Genomic DNA, 14,345 nt, shown 5'->3' on the forward strand with positions numbered 1-14,345 from the left:
AGTGGGTGACAAACCATTCGAAGGTCTTGTCCTGCCCCAAATATCCAGCTAAAGACACATTATGAGTCAAACCCAGTAGGAAGACTAAGAAGCACTGGAGTGCCAACTGCACACAGGCTGCCCCAGGCTCAGCAACCTTAGAATCACTATATAAGAGGCCATCTTCCCAATAAATCAAGTGTGATCCAGACTCCTTGCCAGATGCCTGGTCTGCAGCATGCTGCTGCAAACCCTCCAGAGTAGGGCATACTTTCTGTGCCTCATAGAATACTTCCCTGGTGGGTCTCCCTTCCTGCTACCACTGAATCAGCTTGGGTACCTTCCCCTGTCCAGCCACCTGCTCCCCTGTAGGCTCCAGGGCTTCCCAATCAGGTTCAGCCTCTACCCGGACTGTGGGAACTTCTGGGGTGGGTTTCCCGCAACCTTTGACTCTGGCAGGTACCTGGGCCACTCTTGCAGGCTCAAGGGCCTCCTGAGCACCCTCACGGGCTGCCATGGACCGGGTGGACACACACACACACACACACACACACACACACACCCAGGCAAACCTAATATCTCCAAGTCAGACTGGCTTTCCATCTCCTTCCAAGGGGAATCCTCCAGGTCGTTGCCAAGCAGAAAATCTTAGGCATGGTTTGGCTCATAGCTACTCTCAAGGCACCTGAGACCTCCCCCCCATTCAAAGGAAACCTGTGCCACTCTGCACAGGCACTCTGAGTTATATGATGCAACTAGTTGGTGAAGGGCATGGGAAACTACCTGCTCCTCAGACACTAGATGACTTCTAACAGTAGTCACACTGGTTGCTGTGTCTCTCAGAGCCTCTACCACCTGCCCTTTGATAGTCACCCACTGCCTGCATTTCTTAGTGTTCTCAGGCACGAGGGTCTTCTGGACAATCTCACTGTCCCCTAGTGAGACAAGGGTTATCTCAGCTGGCTCCCACCCACCTGGAACCAACTCCTCTCCAAGCGCTACACTGGCCAAACCCTGTGACTGAGCACAAGTGAGTGCCAGTGTCCACTTGGGACATTTGGGATCCCCCCTAACGTGACCCACCTGATCACAAGTATACCACTTGCATGGACCCCTCTCTGCATGTTTCCCTGTAGAGATTCATGTTTTCTTTTCACTGAGGGTCTGGGAATCCTTACTCTGGGAACTAGGTAGGGGCCCTATTTTATCCCCTGTGTATCCTTACCCGACTCTTCTTTTGATGGGTACCCTGCCCACGGTTGGCAGAGTCTCCCCCCCGTACTTCTTTTGGACCTTGGTGCTCTCCCACCGGTCTGCCTCAATTAGGTGCTGGTGCAGCTCTGGAAAACATAGACCATACAAGTGGTCCCAAGCAATTAAGTTGTACAGCCCCTCATAAGATGTTACCTTACTGCCCTTCAGCCAACCATCTAGTGACCTGTAAAAAGAGTCAACACATTCTAACCAGGTTCGGTATTCCTTCTTTTTGTCGGACCCAAACCTGTCCTTGTACTGCTCAGGGGTGAGACCATATCTTCTGAGTAATATGTCCTTCATGATAGTGTAAGTGAGTCCCTGAGGATCCTCTAAGGTTCTCAAGGTGTCCCTCCCTTCTACCTTAAAGTGCTTCCACAGACCCACCCCCTAATGTGCTTCAGGGACCATGTTCATGTGGAGAGCAGACACTTATTCCTCAAACCACAAGTAGATATCATCATCCTTCTTGTAATCCTTCATCAGATCTTTAGGAATGTTCACCCTCCTTTCAGACTGCGCTGAGGTACTGCTGCCACCATCTCTGCTAGTCCGGCTTCTCTGATCCAGCTCTCTTAAACTGAGGTCATGAGCCAAGAGCATATTTTTCTCTTCAATGGCAAGCCTCCTCTCTTCAACCTCTATCTTAAGCTTCTCTAGCTCAAACTGGGGCATCCACTCTGTCTGTCTGTCCTGCAACTAAACAGGAGTCAGACCCTTAGAGGAAACACTGCTACCTGCCCTGGAGACCTTCACCTCAGGCAGAACAGGTACACCCACTTTGCAACCCGGATTACTCTGCACCTCCTCACCCTCATCCTCCTCCCCTGTGTGCCATCCAGCCTCCTTGGCTGCCACCCAGGCCCTCAATGCCTTTTACAGCTCTTCCTTCCTGGCAGATCTCTTGATTGAGCAAGATCCTTACAAAGCTGCTTGAGTTGAGCCACTGTGTATCCCTCCAGTTTCTCTAACTCAATAACAGACTTAGTAGCCAGACTGAAGATCTGGCTGTTTGAGCAGTAGCATTGCCCCCCCCCCCCCATCAGCGCCTTGAGACCCTAGCGGGTGAGTAGCAAGCTTTACAAATGATTGATTGATTGTACAAATACAAGTTCAATCCCAACCACTGGTCACCAATATTAGAAACGGGGTCTCTGGTTGGCAGTCAATGTGCACTCTTTCCAAGCAGGGACCCTCACTCTAGTCAGGGTAAGGGAGTTACACTTCCAAGACAACCCCTACTCACCCCTTGGTAGCTTGGCACAAGCAGTCAGGTTTATCTCAAAGGTAAGGTGTAAAGTATTTGTACAGTAACACACAGTAACACAGTGAAAACACCACAAAAGGCCTCAAAACCAGGTTAGAAACAATAGCCAATATTTATCTGAGTAAAACAAGACCAAAGCAACAAAAATCCAACATACACAAGCAAAGTGATGAATTTTCAAAGATGAAACTTCAATATAGTGCTTAGAAACACAAATGCTACGAATTGGTGACATCATGACATTGTTGCAGATTCATTCCTAACAACCTGGCGCCAATGGCATTGGTCACAGAGTAACACGAACCCCGAGGTACAGTACCTTGTGAAAATGAGGAAACAAGCCGGTGCACGGAGTCAGGGATCGAGGCATTGCTGGATCTGGTGCGGCATCATTTGTGGAGCTGCGGAGCAAAGGCATAGGTGAGAGGCATTGGGTTCTTGTTGCACGGCTGTGGAGGTGAGGCAGCATCGGTGTGTAGTGTTGGATCCGCACACTTCCAGTGGGGTCGATATATGGCGGTCACTGTGTGGTGCGGCAAAGTTGGGTGTAGTGGATGTCGGTGACATGGTACTTTGGGACTCAATGAGTCACGGACTTCAGCGAGGCTGCGGCGGCGTCTGGTCTGTGAGGTCATCGCACTCCATCGAGGACCACAGCTTCAGTTGCAGGTGGCGTCATTGGATCCAGCAGTGGCATCAGTCCGGAGTCATCCAAAGTCAATGCACTTGGGCCCATGTTTATACTTTTTTAGCGCCGCATTTGCGTTGTTTTTTTACGCAAAATTGGCACAAACTTGCAAAATACTATTGTATTTTGTTAGTTTGCGGCGATTTTGCGTAAAAAAACTACACAAATGCGGTGCTAAAAAAGTATAAATATGGGCCTTGGTTCTTTTTGGTTTTCCACCAGCTTCTCCTTTCAAGGGCCCAGGAACTGGATTCGCCACCACTTGGAGAAACTTCACAAGCAGGAATATACCACAAAGTCCAGTCTTTGTCCTCTTTCAGGCAGAAGCAGCAGCTTCAGGCCAACCCAGCAAAACACAGTCACAGGCAAAGGGGCAGTACTCCTCCTCCAGTTCTTCAGCTCTTCTCCTTGGCAGATGTTCCTCTTGAGTCCAGAAGCAATCTAAAATTCTGGGGTTTTGGGTCCACTACTTATACCCCTTTCTGCCTTTGAAGTTGACAAACTTCAAAGGGAAGTCTCTTTTGTTTCCCTACCTAGCACCCATAGGGCAGGGTGCTATTTAGGGAAAAGGCAGGACATGTACCTGTGTAGTTTATATGTCCTGGTAGTGTAAAACTCTTAAATTCATTTTATACTGCTATGAGGCCTGCTCCTTTCAGAGGCTAACATCAGGGCTACCCTCAGATACTGTTTGAGAGGTAGATTCTGATCTGAAAGGAGTAACAAGGTCATATTTAGTATGGCCAGAATGGTAATACAAAATCCTGCTGACTGGTGAAGTTGGATTTAATATTACTATTTTAGAAATGCCACTTTTAGAAAGTGAGCATTTCTCTACACTGAAATCCTTCTGTGCCTTACAATCCACTTCTCGCTGGGTTTTGTGCATTTCACTCAAACAACCCCAAACACAGGATGCTGAGTCACACCTGCACACATCTGGATACTGAATGGGTCTTCCTGGGCTGGGAGGGTGGAGGGCCTGATACTTACATGTCAAAGGACAGTGGCCTGCCCTCACACAATGGACTGCCAAACCTCCTTCTGGGACCCTGGTAGACAGGATGGAACTAAAAGGGGACCTTGTACACTTTAAGCCACTCTTTGATGTCTCCCCCAATTCAAAGGCACATTTGGGTGTTTAAACAGGGCCTCTGACCCTACCAACTCAGACACTCCTTGACAAGATACCTACTGGGAAAGGAACTCTGAACCGGAACCTGCAACCTGCTAAGAGAAGCTCCCTGGCTGCCCAAAGGACATACATGACTGCTTTGCTGAATAGGACTGCTGCCTTGCTGCCCTCTGGCTCTGCTGATTAGCGCTCTCCAAAGGCTTGGAATGAGCTTGCCTCCTGTTTTCTGAAGTCTCAGGGCCAAAAAGACTATCTCTGCAAAGAACTCCTTGCGTGGTGAAAATTGACGTACAGCATGCCGGAATCGACGCACAGCCTGCCCTGTGGTGAGAAACTCAAAGCAACGCTGAACCTGAACGACACAGCCCGGCTCCCCGAGTGGAGATCGATGCAGCACCAGCATTGTGACCTGAACTTCGATGCAAGGCCCACTGGATCAACGCATAGCCGAGCCAGAAAGACACAGCTCGACTTCCTGCGAGAAGAATCAACGCAGTACCTGCTGTGCAACAGAAATTTCCCCCCATCACCCACCTGATCGATGCAGCTCCTGTGACTTCACCCTGCATGCCCAGGATTTCTCTGCATCGTCCCCTGGGCATCCAAATACCCCGCAATCCAAAGAGGATCCAAGTCTGCATGCCTGAAATCGACCCAAAACCCTTGTGTGAAAAAGCATCGACACATCTTCTGTGTGCACCCGGAGAAACCAACGCACACCTCCCCTTTTTACACACATCTCCTCCTCTGCGGTCCTGTGCAGATAATTTAGATGCAAACCAGGTACTTTGTGCTTGCAAGAGGCACTTATTGCTTTTTAAGAACCAAAGACTCTATTTATCATTACAAAAGTGATATTTCAACTTGTATTTATCAACCCTTGATCGTTTTAACCGTATTCTACGCAGATACATATTCTCTAGTTTTCTAATCTGTGTGGTGTATGTTTGTGGTGTTTATACTGTGTTACTGCACAATTTATTGGACAAATACTTTACACATTGCCTTCTAAGTTAGGCCTGACTGCTCAATGCCAAGCTTCCAGAGGGTGGGCACTGGATAATTTGGATTGTGTGTGACTTACCCTGACTAGAGTGAGGGTCCTTGCTTGAACAGGGGGTAAGATGACTGCCAACCAAAGACCGCAGTTGTAACAACTTGTGAATGGAAATCAAATTCCTTCTAAACACAATCACACCAAAGTTGATCACCAGGAAGTTGTACTGTGAACTTATTGTGGAATGGACTGCTTTGTAGCCCACACCTTTGCCATAAGAGGGCAAATGAGCAAGCCCACAATTTGGTCCCTCTAAGAGTAAAACAACACTCATGTTAGTGAACCTGGAATCCTTTGGCATTACAGAGGGGCTTTTAAATTTGTTGTCCATCTCCTTAAATGACATTGCACAAATGCAGAGTTTGAGGCCCTATCAGTTGAGATTGGTGTGTGCATCCCCAACCATTCAACTGCTTGTCTTTGCCTGTACACCTAAGACCGATATTGCAGATGCAGGTGTTGAGGCAAACAAGCATTTGCAATGTAATAGGTCTTGCATATGTGTTTGGTTTGGAGTGTAGTGGCTGTATATGTTGTAGAGTGGAATTATGTGGGGTGTATTGGAGTTGTTAGTTGTAAAATTGTGTGGGGTGTAATTGTATGGTGTAGTGAATTTGTGTATTGGAATTATGTGGCATGGTGAATAGTGGCTAGAGCTTGGGCTACTGGTGTTGTAAAGGGTAATGTCCTTTAGCCCTGAGTTTAGCCAATACTCCAATTCCTATAGAAAATTTAACATTTTCAATAAGCACATTACAAAATTATGACATCAGAAGGAGGGAACAATCGGTTTATTTTAGGCATTTAGGACCTTGTTGCGAGTTTGGCAGAGGGAATTACTCAATCACAAATGTGACTGATATCTCATCTTCCATATTACAGTTCCATTGGATACAATGGATCCCCTCTGCCAAACTCATAAGGATGCCCTTTATGTCAAAAGGAAAATACAGTGAAAGGAACTGCAATTTTTCTATACAACAGAACCTTTGATACTACTTGAGGATACTGTTTGAGTTTAAGTAGCAACCTTAGAAAACTGTTTTTCATAAACATTGGGCATTTATTAAAGCATGAATCTACCTTCTGACATTAGTGGGGGATATAAAACGGGACATGAGAGTTACCAGGGCCTAATCTGGACTAGAAGCAAGTAAACAGCGAAAATCTGAAGACCATGCAGTCTTGCAGTGCACAGGCACTGAGGCCCTCATTACAACCCTGGTGGTCGGTGATAAAGCGGCGGTAATACCACCAACAGGCTGGCCGTAAATACCACTAAACCATGAAAATGGTGAGAAGAGCTCAGACAGACAGCCACTTTACCACACTGACTGCCGGGGCGGAATCGACAGGCACCACGGCAGAAGCCGCCAACAGCCAGGCGGAAGACAATGTTCTGCCCACTGTATTATGACAGGCCATTCTGCCACCTTTTCTGGGGTGGTACCAACGACATCAAAAGCTTGGCGGAAACACTGCACAGAAGGGAAACGAATCACCATTGGAGACTCAGGGAACAACCACGCCGCCAGGGAGCCCGTACTGCAGATCTTCACAATGATCTTCTATGTCTTGCTCCACCACGAACACCAACGACGGCGAAGGCGACCACTGTGAATACAGCCGCCTAGCACACAAGGGAGGGGGAGGAAAAAGAGAGTGACACACACACGCACAACACACACACCCACCCCAACACCATACAAACATACAGCTGCAGTAAGACAACATATTGACCCCGTACCCCTCAGGAATAATGCAAGGACCACAGGAATACATGAAAGTGAGTGTTAGAATATTAATATAGTAGAACTAAGAAAATTCTATCTAAAAGTATATACATCTGTACAAACAAAGGGCACTACCCAGTCCTCAATCTGATTCCAAGGCCCCTCTTGACTCCTGCAACAACACAGAGAGAACACTGCAGGGGCATCAGTTTGAAGATAGGCAGGCACCTCAGGGGGACAGGGAACGGGGGCACCTCAGCCAGCAGATGGTACATCAAAACTCATCCTGGAGGGGGCAACATGCCCTGTGCTTGGTCCTGGGTAGTGCAAGGCCACAGTCTCTCAAGTGGGTGACTTGCCCACTGGCTCTGGAGGGGGCAACATGCCCTATGCTTGGTCCTGGGGAGTGCAAGACCACAGTCTCTCAAGTGGGTGACTTGCCCACTGGCTCTGGAGGGGGCATCATGCCCTGTGCTTTGTCCTGGGGAGTACAAGGCCACAGTCTCTCAAGTTCTGGAGGGGGCATTGTGCACTGTGATCTTCATCCTGGAGAGGATCGGGTTAGTGGGTGACATACCCACTAGTTCTGGAGGGGGTATTGTGCCCTGTGATCTTCATCCTGGAGAGGATGGGGGTGAGTGGGTGCCATACCCACTGGTTCTTGAGGGGGTATCGTGCCCTGTGCTTCTGATCCTGGGGAGTGCAAGGTCACAGTCTCTCAGCTGGGTGTCATATCCGCAGGATTTGCATGGGGCAGGCCACACAACCACCCATGGAGGCAGGACTACAGACTGTCCGCCGGCGGTGACAGCTGCTCAGTGGTGGTGCTGCTGCTGCTGGTGGTGGTGGGGGACGGCTCCAGCCCATCACCTGTAGCCTCAGACGGCTGCCCACTGCTGGTGCTGCTGATGGGGGGAGGCTCCAGCCCATCCCCTGCAGCCTCAGGCGGCTGCTCAGTGGTGGTGCTGCTGGTGGAGGTGGTGGGGAGAGGCTCCGTCCCATCCCCTGCAGCCTCGGACGGCTACCCACTGCTGGTGGTCGTGTTGCTGTTGCTGGTGGTGGTGGGGGGGAGGCTCCATCCCATCCCCTGCGGCCTCGGACGGCTACACCACCATGGTTGGGGGTGAGGGATCCGACTGATTCCCAGGACCAGGCCTCTTGTCCTTTCTGCCTTCTGGTGCAGGCCCCTTGCCCTTCCTGGCAGCAGCTGGGGATTCCTCCTTCCCCTTCCTGGCAGCAGTTTGGGATACCTCCTTCCCCTTCCTGGCAGCAGCTTGGGATTCCACCTTCCCCTTCCTGGCAGCAGCTGGGGGTTGGCATCTTGCCTTTTCTGGCAGCAGCTGGGGTGGCACCTTGACCTTCCAGGCAGCACTTGGGGCAGGCACCCTTTCTGTGTGGCTGGCTGGTGGCCTGGATCCTTTACCACCACAAGTTGCTGTGGACACTACTGGGCCCGTGGACTGGGTGGCTGAGGTGTTTGCCTGGGTTTTACACACCCTGGCCAGACATGAAGGATGGGGGAGGGGGAGGGAAGAGGTCAATGGTGGAGAGGAAAATCTTCTTAGGGACATTGGGGCGGGAAGACGCAGAAGGTTTGGGAGTGGAGGAAGAGGGAGTGGTTGTAGGAGGTGTCTGTCTGCTGTGTTTGGGTGCAGGTGCATGGGCTGGATGCTGTTATGAGATGGATGGCTGTTGGGTGTCTGAGTGCTTGCATTTGTGTACCTTGGGGGGGCACAGACAACGTGGGAGAGGACACAGGGGATGTGTGCATGGATGTTGTGGTGGTGACTGCCAGTGAGGCGTGTGTTCTGATAGGTGTGCTGGTGATGGAGGTAGTGGATGAGGATGTTGTCCATGCAGGTGTGAGTGTAGACGCAACTGGGAGAGAAGTGAAGGACGAGGAGGAGTCGGCCACAGTGGAGGCAGTGGATGTTGGTATGTCTGCATCTGGATGGTGTTTGTGTAAGTGCCTGTGGGATGATGTGTGGTGCTTGTGTTTGCCATGTTCACTCTTGTGTGTTGTCCTGTGTGCATGCTCGTCTGTCTGTGTGCTTGGGATAAGTTGGGGTTGAGGGGAATGGGATTGGGTAGAGGGTTTGAGGGGGAGGGTGAAAACACGGACAATGGCTGCCATTTAGAGAGGAGGCCAGAGCTTGGACTGATCTCTGTTGGGCCGCCAAGTCCGTGTGAATGCTCTCCAGAAATGCATTGGTCTGTTGCATTTGGGCTGCCAGCCCCTGGATGGCATTCACAATGGTTGGCTGCCCAACAGAGATGGATCACAGGAGGACAATAGCCTCCTTACTCAGAGCAGCAGGTCTCACTGGGGCAGGGACTAAGGTGCCTGGGGCGAAGGAGATGCCCACCCTCCTGGGTGAGCGGGCATGGGCAACTCGATGAGGGGCTGCTGGGAGGATGGTGCTGTACCTGTAGCTTCCATCGGAGGAGGTATCTGTGTCCGACTTGTCACCTCCAGTTCCGGCCATGGTGCTCCCCTCGCCCTCTGGCCCACTGGTGCCCCCACCGTCCTGGGTCCTGTGGGATGCAGCTCCCTCAGTTGCCGGTGCTTCTGCTCCTCTGCCAGATGATGCTAATGCACATAAGGACAGGCTGACAAAACAAAAAGGGGGGGAGCGACAAAGGATACACTTGGACAATGGCTGCACCAACACCACTGTTGGCGTACAAACCACTCTCACACACAGGGAACAGCCCTACGCACTATGCAATGCACTATGCATCAGTAACAAAGCTAGCCACCAGGGCATGGGGAGGGACACATACCGACAACTGCAGCATTCATGGGACCACACAGCCCTGCCCAGTATTGGATGCATTCCAGTTAGGTTGGATAATTTTCCCATCAGAACCCTGGCCAACATGGGACCTATTCTGCCATATCAGGCCTCGTCTAGGGGCACTCACAGATACACATCCCCCACCCAGATACCACCCCACCATACGTAAGTTGTAATGATAGGCAGTGTACTCACCCCCTTGTGGCTGCTGTGATGCCCTCAAGCGCCCATCCAGCTCCAGATAGGCCACAGCCAGAATGCGGGTCATCGGGGGGAGTCAGGGTTCGACGGGCACCCCTTCCTCGTTGGGAGGCCGTCCCCAGCTGGGCCTCCACCGTCTTCCATGCCCAGCATCTCAGGTCCTCCCACCTTTTCTGACAGTGGGTGCTCCACCTGCCGTAGACCCCCAGGGTCCATACTTCCTTGGCGATGGCACATCACATACCCTTCTTTTGATGGGCGATGACCTGCAGAGAAAACAGACACAGGGAAAGGTATTAGTTAGACTGTCCTGCCTGTTTCACTCATGGCCCACCATAGCCTTTCTAATCCCATTTCGCACAGACATGGTCCAGCATACATGCTGCACGCCTCCCAGGGCCCATCCACCAACCCCCCCCCACACGAGGCCTTCAGACACAGCACTCCCTGCATTCATGCTCCATGCATCGTGCTCACAGTGTACTCATCTGTTGGTCTGGAGGCCCATACAGCAGTTCGTACTGGGGTAGGATCCCATACACTAGTCTTTCCAACTCCACCAAGGTGAATGCAGGGGCCCTTTTCCCAGTCACGGGCCATGGTAGGTTCCAGACACAGGTCACAGCAGCACATACAGATTAGGTCCTCTCCTGTTGATGGTCAGGTAGCAAGTGAGTAAACAGATAGAAAATGGCGGTGACGTCCGCAGGTGTGCATCCCGTCACCGCCACTGCCCACTGAATCCCATAGGGCCCAATTATAACCAATTAGGAGTTGCACGGTGGTGCACAACGTCAGCGGAATTACCTCTCTTCCACATGTCCCTCCATACACGACAGGTGGACGCCATTTCAGGGGGGGGCAGTGCATGGAACATAACTTCATCACAGATCACAATTGTACATACAGGACATATGCCAGTAATGCATTTAAAATACACATCATGCATTGAACTGTAGTGGCTACAATGTACATGTTTTGACCGGCTCCTCACTCTTTTGCCCCATAGATTGCAACTGCTGTGGATGAATAGCAGATGGAGACATCCCCATGTACAGACCCCTGGTGGACTTGGCAACAATGGAGGACAGGCACATTATACTCACCTACAGACTTGACAGGGCTACTATCACGGAGCTGTGTGCCCAATTGGAGCCTGACCTAATATTTGCTATCCGTCACCCCACTGGGATACCCCCACTTGTGCAAGTGCTGTCTGTGCTTCATTTCTTGGCAACTGGTTCTTTCCAAGTGACAGTGGGCTTGGCAGCAGGAATGTCACAGCCAATGCTCTCAATAGTGCTGACAAGAGTGTTGAGTGCCCTGATTAAACACATGTGCAGCTACATTGTTTTCCCCCAGGTGGAGGATTTGCCCACAGTGAAGGCTGACTTCTATGCAATGGGACATATCCCCAACATAATTGGGGCGATTGATGAAACACATATTGCATTTGTCCCCCCCAAGCAAAATGAACAAGTCTTCAGAAATCAAAAAAGTTTTCACTCAATGAACGTGCAGATGGTGTGTTTGGCAGACCGGTACATCTCCCACATCAATGCCAAGTATCCTGGGTCAGTGCATGATGCCTTTATCCTGAGCAATAGCAGCATCCCAAATGTGATGGGCCAACTACAGAGGCATCGTGTGTGGCTAATAGGTGAGCCCTGGTTCGCACCCAACGGATGTTGGTATATGGGTATGGTGTGGGCCATAATGGATAGTGTCTGGCTAACAGTTGTCCCTCGATATTTGCAGGTGACTCAGGTTACCCCAACATATCATGGCTACTGACCCCTGTGAGGAATCCCAGGACAAGGGCTGAGGGATGTTACAATGAGGCACATGGGTGCACAAGAAGGATTATTGAACATATCTTTAGCCTCCTGAAGGGCAGGGTCCGGTGCCTGCATCTGACTGGTGGATCCCTGTGCTACTCACCCAAGAAGGTCTACCAGATAATCATGGCATGCTGCATGTTGCATAACCTTGCCTTGAGACGCCATGTGCCTTTTCTGCAGGAGGAGGAGGCTGGAGATGGCCATGTGGCAGCAGTGGACCATGTGGAAAGTGAGGATGAGGATGCAGAGGATAAGGATAACAGATCTGCAGTGATATAACAATACTTCCAATGACACACAGGTAAGACAGTGTTACTTCACATTTCATTGTCAGTTTTTTGTTTCACATTGTCACAGGCAGGCTGTGATTTCCCACTTCTATGCCCACTCACTGTACCCACTGGCAACTCTTTTTGCAGATGTTGGTGCCACACTATCGCTCCTGGTGTTGTCACTGCAGCCAACTACAGGTCTATCCTATGTTAACATTACTGTGTCAAAGTGTGTTTATTGCAGTGGTATGAAGAAAAGGGAGAAGTTCAATGGGCTGGGATGATGATGGAGGAAAGTCCAGGGTATAGTTCCAGTCTATTTGTAGCACAGGTGTATTGTCCAAGGGGGCATAGGAAGAGGAGCAATGGCAGTTCAAGGTGGACAGGGTGCGAGAGTAGGACACAAGGGTGACAATCAGGAGAGTCTTATTTCCTGGCGGGGGCCTTGACAATAGTCTCTGGCTTCTGCCTGGATCACAGGGAACGTTTGCGGGGTGGTTCTCTTTCTGCAGGGGGAGGGGTGCTGGTGGCCTGTTGGTCCTGTGGTGGGCCTCCTGTCCACTAGCGACAGCGGAGGTAGAGGGTTGTTCAGTAGTCTGGCTAGTGGCAGGGGCCCGCTGGTGTGACACTGCCTCTCTAATAATGTTGGCCCTGTCTGCCAGCACCCCTGCCAGGGTGGTGTTAATAGCCTTCAAGTCCTCCCTGATCCTCTGGTACTGTCCCTCTTGCAGCCGCCTGTTCTCCTGCACGTTGTCCAGGATCTGGCCCAGCACATCCTGGGAATGTTTTATGCTACCAAGATCTCAGTGATTGCTTCCTGGAGAGTCGGTTCCCTGTGCCTGTCCTCCCCCTGGCACACAGCAGTCCTCCCAGCTTCCCTGTTGTCCTGTGCCTCTGTCCCCTGACCTGTGTGCCCACTGCCACTGACCCAAGGTCCCTATTGTCTTGGGTTTGTGGTGTGCCCTGGGGTCCCTGTAGTGGTGGACACACTGCTGATTGATGTGTCCTGGGGACAGAGGTATGGACACGCTGGGTGGGTGCTGTGGTGGTGTTTCCTGAAGGGGGAGGCTCTGTGGTGGTGCGTGACTGTGGCTGGGTAACCAACTGTCCGGAGGTCCCTGATGGGCCAGTTTTGGACATCCGGATCGGGCGACCAGAGTCACTGTCATCACTGTGGGCCTCTTCTGTGGGGTGACTGGGTGCTGCTGGTACCTCTTCTCCAGTGACATTAGCTGGAATACCTGTGAGGATGTAAATGCAGTTTTATTGTTTCTGTGTGTGACATATTGTGCATGGATGGGTTGCCCTCTATGGTTGTTTTTGCACTGGCATTTTTCACTTGTGTACGTTGGAGTATGGTGGGACAGCTGATTCTCTCTGAGTGCATGCTTTAGTGATAGGGGTCCATGCAAGTCTGTGAGTGGTGCCCATGCATTGGTGGTGCATGCAGGGCTTGGCATAGGTATGGGTGAGATGTGATGGTGGGGTGTGTGGGTAGTTGTGGAGTGATGGGAGTGAGGGTGGGGGTATGTGATGGCATGCAGGTAGGGGGGTGATAGTAGTATAGAGTTGACTTACCAGAGTCCAGTCCTCCTGCTCCTCCTGCCAGGACCTCAGGATGCATGATTGCCAAGACTTGCACTTGGGTGTCAGGTGTGTGTAGTTTGAATTGTCCAATGTGGTGTTGTTTTGTTTGTGTGTGTGTATTTTGAGCACGGCGGTTGAATGTCTGCCGTGGTGATTCGTGGGTCACAATGTGGTGGGCGTTGTTCTGTTGGCGTAATGGTGTGGGTTTTGATACCGCCAGTTTATCACTGACCTTTGGTGTGGAGGAGTTGTGTCTGTGGCTGTATACTGACGGTTTGGTGTGAGTCTGTCATAATATGGTGAACGGATATCCACAGCGGCGGCGGTATGTTGGCGGCAGTCAGCATGGCGGTAAGTGGGATGTACCGCCAATGTCATAATGAGTGCCTGAATGAGAAAGATGTATTTTTTTAAATGTTTTTACTTCGTGCTTTTCCATAAACATTTAATCATTCCAAGCCTCATCCTATCACTAAAAACTCCCAATTAACACTTCTGGATACTTCCCTCCTCTATTCTTCCATTACTCTAGT

This window comes from Pleurodeles waltl, chromosome 1_2, assembly GCF_031143425.1.
Source record: "Pleurodeles waltl isolate 20211129_DDA chromosome 1_2, aPleWal1.hap1.20221129, whole genome shotgun sequence".
Lineage (NCBI taxonomy): Eukaryota > Metazoa > Chordata > Amphibia > Caudata > Salamandridae > Pleurodeles > Pleurodeles waltl.